We start from the raw sequence: 11,435 nt of genomic DNA on the forward strand, positions 1-11,435 counted from the left end.
GGATGTAGCCACAAACGCATATATGTGGTCAGTACTTTGGAATATACTGAGTATATGGGGACATGAACTAAATCATGGGACTACTAAATGTATGCTTTAAACCGGAGGACATGAGCTATTTGCTGAAATATGCATTTAAATCATGGATATACATGAAAACAATAAGACATAGTGAATTTATAAATCATGAGCTGGAAATAATTTTGTAAGCTGAAAAGCGGTAGAAACATGAATATTGTATGTAAATCTCATGTAAAGCTGAACATGCTGTAATACTGAATTGAGGATCATGTATGAATACTGAGCATGAAAAAATGAACATGTAAAATGAATGCAATACCAAGCAAAAACATGTACTGAAATGATCTGAATAACTGATATTTGTATGCTTGATCACGCAAACATGAAATAACATACTTTGAAACTGAATCGAGACTGTGGGAGCTGACTACAACTGACATGACCCAATATAAGTTATCAAGGTCCAACCTATAACCCCAGTTGGAAGGGTATTTGTACCTTTCCAAGGGTACCAACACATGACTGACGATGTGGATCTACAAGGCTGATGTCTCAAAGGAAAAACGTGTCATACATCTAATGATGGGCGGCCCTCATAATCTAGGTAGCGTTGTAGATCAGGAACTTAAGGACTACTACAAATGACTCATGCCTCTACTGACGGGAGAGCCTCCACATGTGCATTCACTCAGTGCTAAGAATTACTCCCAACTGAATAACATTGTGTTATTATTTGTTTAACATGACATGGTACTGTACTTGTAAGTGCTCAGCATAAACATGATATTTTGAATGTATTATTAAAATCATGGTCTGACTGACTCATAACATGAAAATAAACACATGTAGAAACAAATAGGTATCGGGTGTTCATAACCCTCCAGCACTGAATGATTTCAAAATTTACAATAACAATACTTAAAAATAGTGATATAAAATCATGATTCAAAGACCCAAAACATAAAACATTTCAATAAATGATAGAGATACAAGAATTTGAGCATGGGGATATATAAAACCTAAGAGGATAACAATTCCATATGGTTTAGTTCATAACTTGGTGATTTAACATTAAATCAATGGGCTATGACATGGGAATCGAAATTTAAAACATGAAATAACTTAAAATCACATGGGAACACATATTGACAAGGCTTGAATTTAAAATACTGAGAAATACATGGATTAAATTCATAAGTTGCATGGATAATTTAATAAAATAGGGTAAAATTCATACTTTAAACCAAAAATAGGGTTTTGGGGCTCAATAGGTGGAAGCAAACTATTGATGAATACCCCACATATCTCAGTTAGATGACTTCATAAAGAAATATTAAAATTGAAACTTGAATTCTTGAATTCCTGGGGAAGAAAGCTTGAATTTATTGTTCTTGGGAAGAGGGGAAGGGTTTACGTGAGTTAATCTCATGAAAAATTGGCAAATAATTCCTTTTGGGGCTTTAATCCGTCGCTTGGGTGCTTGGCAACAAGGGGGAATGACTAAAACACCCTTTGGGATTGTACTTACAGGATCAGTAAACATATCTTCCACAATACGGAAGCTAATGCAAAGCCTAAGATCCACGTCGTGGAGCTATCGTGAACCCTTATTGTTTCTCACAAAAAATGGTCATAACTTTTTTCTCGGGTGTCAGATTAAGGCAAAATCAGATAGGTTGGAAAGAGAAATAAATTATATATAGTTTGGTGGGTTTTGAGATGAAAAATTACACATATTTTAGAAGTTATACACGTTCAAAGTTGACCCTTATAGGATCGAACACCAAAATTTGGCCGAATCAAAGGCTCTTAGCTCAATTTTTCTCTAAGTGTTTCCTATGAACATTTTTCACCTCGATGGCACTTCACACACTAGGATAATTATCATGAAACTTATATTCACATAGGAATAATAGGTTTTGAGCTTATACATATAGGAACGATGGTTTGAATTCTAACCCGGACATGCGGCTTGTTATATTATCTCCCCCTTGGAATCATTCGTCCTCGAATGATGGGTAGGAACTTATTGAAACCCTAGAATTATGAAATAATTTAGAAATGACATGTCTTCTAATGAAGGATATAGATAAGCTGAAACATTAAAACTTCCATCATGAAATTGATTTCGGAGTTGCCTTAACTTTATTGACTATAAGGAGCTGATTCATGCTGAGAGTTTAGAACTCTCTTGAAATATTCATGATATGATCTTACATATAGAACTGCGAAGTGATAACTGATGCAACAAAATTCCAAAAGTTACTAAGGCTGGAATAAAGTACATGACTTCTCTTTAGGAATTGTCCCTCAACAAAACACGTATAGGAATCAAAAAAAGGGTTTCATGGCATCACCAAGTACATTATGTAAGCACGAATCAGGAGATAATGAGACTAAGGTCGTACAAGAGTTATTACAATGTCTAAGATGGAATACTTAGAAAACTAAGGTCATTCACTGAACACTTATGAACTGAATCATGACTAAATATCTGAATCGAAGACATGATACATGAACTAAACTGAGTTCACAATTTACATAGACGTGGATGAATTTCCTCATGGACTAGCCATATTTATGAAACTTCAAATAGTAAGATAAGATGGAAAGATGGGAAACCATAGCAGCTTATCTGTCTGATTGCTAAACTAAATTGTTGGCTATACGAACTAACTCATTCTGAAAGTTTATACTCAACTGGAGTATTTCTTCAACACTCTTTCTAAGAAGTTCTAATAATATTAGTGAGCAAAGATTCTTGGGCATGATCTGAATAAAATATCTGAATAAGGAATCTCAATATGGCTATAACTATGCAGCATAGAACATAGGCCTATAAAACATAAGCTAGGATAGAATTACTAGGCCTTAGACAATGCAACTGCTAACTTTCAAGCTTATCCACACTTATCAAATACTCCCTCAACTATACTTTTCCCCTTAAATACCATGCTCTTTTATTCAACTTATAATTCTCACATGGGTACATATAACTACTCTAGCCAAAGTCTGAGTTGAACTACATACTCTCTCCATGTTCAAACCTAACACAAAATTACAAGGTTCAACATATAACACTATAATACTAGTCTAAACTATGGATTTAATACCCCATGCATGTTTCATAACTCTCTTCTCAAGAATAATTCTTGTTACCACTTTAAAAACTAAACTCAACCTCTTACTAGGAATTTACTAGTGCATAATGCACCCATCCACTTATATACCAACATGACGTTTAAGCCTATCATTATAACCACATATGAACTTCTGGGTAAACAACCCACCAAAGCATCTTTCCCATATTCTTTAATACCTCTATCAATAATAACTTCCATGCACTATCCCCAAGAAAACACACACAAAATTTCAACTAACCATGACATATATCAAAGTCTCTACCTCAATATTCCTTTAAATTTATAGTCTTACGTAGAATAAGCATGGAACAATCTTTTCCTAATATGGAATATTTACTATCTCCCATCTAAATAATTTTTCATCACCACTATCTTGACATAAGGAGAGGTCTCTTAAAGGTTAGAACATGAGGACATGAAGCATGAAAATATATTATGCATAACTTTGACACTTAACCGAGGCTTGAGGAATAGAGTATCAAAAGCATGAATTCATTAAAGAGATCAAAATTGAGGAAATATATGACAAATCTAAATATCGTTGGACATTAAGGGCGCACCATGAGTTATGGGAACTAAGCATACTATAAAGCATGAATATATACGTCATGAGTTGCATGACCTAAGTTTGGAGTTCATAAATTCATGGAATATGATCCGTACTGCTGAGTGAACTAAAACTCCTCATACTCAGAATTAGGAGCGTATATAATTCTATGGAAAGTGCATGAAGATGGGATATGATCACAAAGCTGACTTGTAAGGCATGAGTAAATGTCGTGATGACTGAAGTACAAAAATATATATGGAGATAAGAATGGGTCGGGCATCTTCCTCCCCTACTGGTGTTCTACAATACGCTGGCATCATTACTAGAATATGAGAGCCTGACTTGGTTTCTTGTTCTACCATCTCCCACTTAGCTTTAAGCCATTATTTAAGTCTCTAGACCCCTTTAGTAAACTCTAAATTGAACTGCAACTACTTTACTCTAGAGTTCGAGATATAATAATACACGTAAATTATAAACTCACCCTGAAAAGGTAAAACCCATTGCTGATACTTCATTCGGAGATACAACTCTTAACTTTTTCTAGCCCTAATAATAATCATATAGTAACTTAAACACTAACTACCTTAGTTTCTTTAGGAGTATCACCATATCCCGAGTTCACACCTTCTAGAATTTCAACTTTTCTTTCTGTTAGTTCATTCATCAAAGATTCAAACTTAGATTCTAATACTTAACATGGATATTCCCAATATTTTAGTGAGTTATACTAACTTTATTCTTGAACACTCCCTGAATAATATTATTCTTAACTTTCTTTAGCTTCAGCAATCATCATCACATACTTAAACCCTTCTCCAGAGCATACTTGCCTCACTAAACACATGATCTGCCTCTTTTCCTTCATAACCTACTAATATCACGTATCTAAACTTATATTTTTTCCTAAACGATGAAAAATACTATTACACCAACATACCCAATATCAACAATAATAACCCATAACTTAGCTGGTAAGAACATCATATACTACATAAATAGTCTCATTCGTACTTAGCAACTCAAGGGTACTATCTAAGCATACACACTGTAAAAATTTAGAAATAATAAAATCCCATATCACTTTGGGCACACCTCTAAATCACACCCACATTATCATACTTAATTTTGAATCAATAAACTTAAATTTTTGCATACATTGTTTCAAGCATACTGATTCACCTTTCATACAACTAGCCTCGTGGATACATAATCTACTAAATCCAAATAAACACTATTCCTACTTTACTGTTGCTAAGATCTTTCAATTATTTTTATATAGGACGGTAAATATGCAGACATAAACCATGGCACAAAAAAGATAATTTTATTATGTAAGACACATATTTCATAGAATTCTTCGGAAATATTTCGTAATTCATCAGGACTATAAGTTTCAAAAAACCATGTCCTAAAGGTTTTCCATTTTTCACAAAAAAAATCTTTTTGAATATATTTTCTTGCCTGAGAACCAGGACTAAAATCAATAAGTTGTGTCATCATAATTAAACAGAATTAATATTAAAATCCATCTCAAATGGGGTAGGATTTTCATTATCAAAATCTTGAACTATATTAGTTTTAGAGTTGATTTTAATCTTTTCTACACCTTTAGGTGTAACATGCGAATCTGCAGAATTAATAGTATGCAAAGATGCAGCTCGATTCCTAGCTGGACCATAATCAGGTTCTATAGGAGAAATATGATGTATAGAAGGAAGTCTTCTTGGCTGTGAAAAAGAATTTCTATAGATTGGAGGATTATTATCAAACTGTAGACAAATTCATCCATCAGAGTTTTGAGTTACATAAGTTAACTCTGAATTAGTCACATCCTCCGCCAATTATTTTGGAGAAGTGACTGAGTTTAAAATCCATGTTTTTGGGAAATCAATTTCATGCCATCAAATAGGTCTTCGAGTAGTAACCCTGGATTTTATAAAGTTTGTTTCAATAAGCATAGTGCAATCAGAAGTATCATCAATTAGTTTACATTGAGGATTTAAGGTCGATAATAAGCGATAATATATGCGGTAAGATAATCCTATAAGCTTAGATCCAGGCGCATAATCATAACCATGAGTTTTCACATTTAAAGTTAAAGCATGAAGAATATTTACATCAGTCAGAGATAATTGCAAATTTGGCTGAGTATTAAAATATACAGGAGCATAGGCAAGAGTAGATTCAATAGATCCCATTAAAGATTTTCTAAAATTTAAATTTCTAGCATCACGTAAAGCAGCTAAAAATGTTTCAGGGAGTCCCTTTAGCGTTAAAGGTCTAAAGGCAATTTGTACTAGACCAATATGCATATAATTATAATGATGTTTAAAAATATCAATATCATGCTTATTTAGGAGTTGAATAGTCTGTTCATCAGCATTTAAAGCAAGAGATTGCTCAGTTGTTTTAATAATTTGTTTATGTTTTATTTTATCAAAAAATCTATATTCATATATGGTTTTTAATTCAACTTTTGGAATTGTCCATTTATTTAATAAATCCATATCTTGAGGTAAATCTACCTCTTCGAGTTTTGTACTTTTAGTACTAACTTCACCCATATCCATGATTATAAAAGCCTTATAGCTATGCTGAAAACTTTACCACACTTAACATAATTACTATGAAAGTTCCTAGGCTCTGATACCATTTGACAGGATTTTTTGATAAATAGAACCTCTTAGATAAACCCAAAGATATTCTAAGCTTGATAAAATAACTATGAAAGATCCAGCTTCTTAGTAGGAGCTGGGGTCAGGGTAGGGGGTGAAGGGGAAGAAAAAAAATTAAAAAAAAATAAAAATAAATTTAATTTTTTTTTTAGGTTGGGGGAGGGGGGAGAGGAGGCGGTAAGGGAGGAAAGGGAGGGTAGGGGTGGGTAAGAAAAACTTTTGAATTTTGTAATAAAATATAGATATTATTTTTTAAAGGGGGCTGGTAGAGGTAGGGGTAGGGTGGGGGGTAGGGGATGGACTAAGAAAATTTTTTGAAATACTTTTAAAAACAATTGAATTTTAGGAGTAGAGATGGGGGTAGGGGTAGGGGATGGAGGTAGGGGTGGGTGTGAGGGTGGGGTGGGGTAGGGTTAGGGGTGGTGTCGGAGGATAAGGTATTGGGGGCCGGGGGGCGGGTAGATGGTTTTGAGAATTGTATGAACATTTCAACTTTAAAGTGAGGTTGAAAGAGAGTTTTGGAAAACGTTTTCTTTATTTTTTAAGGGAAGTCATTTTCCTTAGATTTAAAGAAAATAAGTTGGTTTGGAAAACATTTTCCAAAACATATAAGCCAACCAAACATAAAAAAACTGGAAAACATTTTCTGAAAAATGTTAAATGTTTTCCTTCATAACAAACACACCCTCTAATTTAAACGGCTTTCTTATCTTCTGGTTCTATTGAGCAAGTATCCAAGTTCTACTTTTTTTTTTTTTGGGGGGGGGGGGGTGTTTAAACTTAAATATGTGGATATTGATTAAATATGTTGTCATTCGTTAGTTTAAACTTACATTTTGTCCCTTTAAATTTAGTTCAATAACTGCACTTTATTCTAATACTAGTAAATATGTTCGCGCTTTGCACGATTAAGGTAAAATGTATTGTCCTAATTTTATGAATTTTCATTTATCATCTAATTAAAAAAAAAAAAAGTAGAATGATAAAGGAGATAAATTCACTTATTTATGTCCTGCACATACACAACATTAACAACAATCATTATGCTTCAATTCCAAATAAGAAGGTCGATAATAATATTCATAATTTATTCCATAAATTATTTTGGCACAAGTGCTAAAATAAAGTTAAATGACATAATGTCTAAAAAATGCTGACTTTCGAGTGAATTAACTATTTCTCCGTCACTTTCCTCTTCTTCAGCTATCTACGGGAAAATGTCTGTTTTAACAACTTTTTGATTTTCACCTAAAGTAAATATGGTATTCAAGCGACTACAAAAAGGAAAAAAGGACATTGCGGTACACTAAAGTATGAAGTTCAGAAAAGATCAAACCACACCAATCAATGATAAGCAACTGTATCTTGCATTTCTATAAGAGCATGATTTCACAACTTGAACCCATGATCTCATGGTGTGGTCATATGGAAACAACCTCTTTTTTTTTTTAAATAAATAAAACCTTTTCAAACTAAGCAAACTGAAACATATATATTAGTAACGGAGGCCTCATAAGTAGCAGCGAGGAAAGCGGATTGGGAGTTTGAAGATAAACAAACACAAGCATTTGTTCCTTTATTCCAAAGAAAATAGTTACATGTAAAACAGAACCATATTGCTACCACCTTAAGCTTTCAATTTCTACTTATTCGTACTGCCAACACACATATGACATTAAATAAACTACTTGCTAAACCCTTTAGGGGTAGTAACTAACCATGTTCAAACTTTGAACTATCGTCCTATATCTCTTCATGCACTTCTTGTACAATAATTCTGCTTTGTTCCAGTGTGGATCTTTTTTTGTTCAGAAAAATTCTCGAGTTCCTTTTCATTCATATATATATAGAGAGAGAGAGAGAGAAAGAGAGAGAGAGAAAGATTTCACAATCAAAGCAAGCTTAAATATTCATTTGGGATTTCCCATGTCGAATACAATCCTCCTTAATGTAGATCACCATGATAACAAATATATGCATGTATGTTGATCGCTCCATTCATACCAACAATCTCCAATGTCACCTTAGCCTTGAATATCTTTCTAATCATCTAATACAATAATTTTACTAGTTACTTCAAGGTTTTATTTTATTATATATTATGTTAAATTATTTAATTATTTATATTAATAAAAGTTACTTGAAGCTTTACCCTGCAATCACCATCTGAAAATTTACACTTAGTAAATGAAACTGGTACATAAGATAACTGAACTCACTGAAATAATGAATTTTGCTATTTTTCACAAATGTTTACTGGCATTTCAAAAGTTTATACTTGATGAAAGTAAAAAATAGAAATCCATATCATTTTGATATGAAATGTGGTTTGAAACAAAAAGAAAATTTCAGTAGCACATCACAAAATATCTCTAAATATATCAATCAAGAGAAGAGAAACAATCATAAAACGACAATTATTACTATTATAAGAAAAAGGGCACAAAATCAATTAGTAGAAGATCACCTAATCAGTAAAAATAAAAGTGTAGAAAATCAGTAAAAACACCAATACAACTTATTCAAAAGGAACTACAGCTGTAAAATATCTTTTCAAATGCTTCTAAAATTCATCTGGTGGCTAAGAAATAGATTGGATTTGCTAACATTCTTTTATAGTTTTATATAATGAAAGTTGTATATTTAAATTGAGAAACTAAAAAGTCTATGCTTCTGGCTTAATTGAGTAATCAATCAAGCTAAAATTTACACTAATGTTAAAAGCCTTGTACCGGATAAAAGAATAAGAATGAGGATATCATATTCATCCCTAGTTAAAAAATTTAAATTCTAGTACTTGGGACATAGGAGTAACAAACAAAAAAGATAATGCAACAACAAAGAATCCCCAAAATAGAAAAGCCAAAAAAAAAAATCCTTCTAAATTAATAAACCATCATTTTCATCAAACAGTTAACTCTTCAGCATTACTTACAATGGTACTTCATCATCCGATTCTCTCTTGCTTTCACCATGAAATTTACTAGCAGCCTCAGGTGTCGTAGCTACGAAAATTGATTTGAATTTGATGATTCACATGACTCAAATAATGATGAATATTCCATCATGGCATTATTATTGTTAGTAGTATCACACGAGAATTGATCGAGTACTTGACAAAGCCTTTGATTGTTCAAAATTATTTGTCGAATCACTTCTATTTCATTGTATGAGTAATTTCCAAATGTTTTCAGCACTTGATACATGTGTAGAAGTAGACATTTTCGCTTCTTGTTTTATGGGCTTGATGGTGTATTCGAAAATTAGACTTGACTTATCGAGTGACAAGGCATTTTGTAAAACTTGTTTGGTTGTGCTTGTATCAGCTTGAAGTGTCCTTTCTAAATGGCCTCTAATGTTGAATTTAAAGTTGAAAAACAATGTCCATTGCTGGAATATAAATCGTTTGCTTCAGCTTTCGAGTTTCTTCAGCTTCTTCTTTAAATGAGTATTCCAATAATTTTTGATATCATAAAGTAGTACCTCTCCATATGTCCCAGCAGTAAATGAATGAACAAATTAAAGTAGGGGATGTTTGAGTTTTCAAAAAGGCTATTGATGAGTTTTGTGTAACTGAAAACATTAAGTTATTTTATTTAATTTTTAATTGAGCAAATGAATTAAAATGAAGAAAAAAAGTAAAAAATTTGAGATAAAAGATAAATAACAATACTCAAATATTAGAACGCCACATCACCGAGTTGAAGATCCTCCTTTATTATTATATATTGATTATCTATTTTGTTTTACAAAATACATATTAATCTGGAATATGCATGCGTGGCTAGCGACTAGTTTTTCATAACAATAAAAAAAGAGAAATTGAGAGTTTTGCCTACTGTATCCTTGTATTTGTTTGATTTGTAAAGTGAATATTTCTATTTCTACTTAGATCTTTGTCATCTGAATCCCTTAATACATCAAAATATCAGATTTTAAACCCCTCCTACCATGTGTGTAGTATACTCACTCTAAATAAATTGCACATCATATCCACGTTACATAAGTTAATGTCATGCCGTAAATATTTTCATTAATTATTTTAAAAAATTATTAATCAATAATATTAAATAAAAAATAAAAAAATAAATTAAAAAATAAATTTTAAAATAAATTCATTATTCTCACCTTCTATCTTCCCAAAACCACAGGCCACAACCACCATCACCACATCAACACCATCTCTGCCTCCCTGACATCATTTTTCTTTTCTTTACTCTTCCACACAATAATTAGAACAACAATAACAATTTGATCAGAAATCTGAAGATTCCCACATGGTTAGGAGGCATAGAATGTCTTGGAGCTGGATCTTTCGTTCAACAACTTCATTGGAACAATTTCAATAGAAATTGAAAACTTTTCAAAATTACTCAAACTTTTTCTCTGTCATAATAGTTTCATTCCTTCAACTCTTCAAAAATGTTAAAAAGTTCTATGAGCTAAGGCTCTTCGAAAACAACTTAACTGGCCCAATCCCTTATGAACTTGGTCATTTATCAAAGTTACAAGTGATATTAGACCTGACTAACAATACCAAAAAACACAAACCCACTTTCAATTTCATCTTTCCAGTTCCACATCAACATCGCCGACTACTGTCGGATGGTGAACTAATGCCGCCCCTCACCCTCTCCTCTTCCTCTCCGAACTTCTTCTTCCTTCAACACCAACACAACAACCTCTATTAAACCTTCAAATTACTAACTCAATCACCTTCACCATTAATGACTTCCTCTAATAAAAGAAGAACAAAATATTTTTCTTTTTTTTGAATTTAGTGTGTGCATTTGAATTATTGAAAATAAAATGATTTAAGTCGTTGGTGGGTGGGTTTTGGGGTGGGGGTGTTGTAGGAGGTGTGATTTTTAATTCTTTTAAAAGATTATCATTATTATTATTTATAATTTTAATATTATTTTAAGATTCCCCCATCTCATTTACTCATTCTAATTTGAAATTACATAAAAATAATTAATAACATGACTATTTTACCATAATACCCCTATTAAATGATGTTTATATTTTAATTTAGAGAAAAAA

The sequence above is a fragment of the Capsicum annuum genome, chromosome 5 (assembly GCF_002878395.1).
Source record: "Capsicum annuum cultivar UCD-10X-F1 chromosome 5, UCD10Xv1.1, whole genome shotgun sequence".
Lineage (NCBI taxonomy): Eukaryota > Viridiplantae > Streptophyta > Magnoliopsida > Solanales > Solanaceae > Capsicum > Capsicum annuum.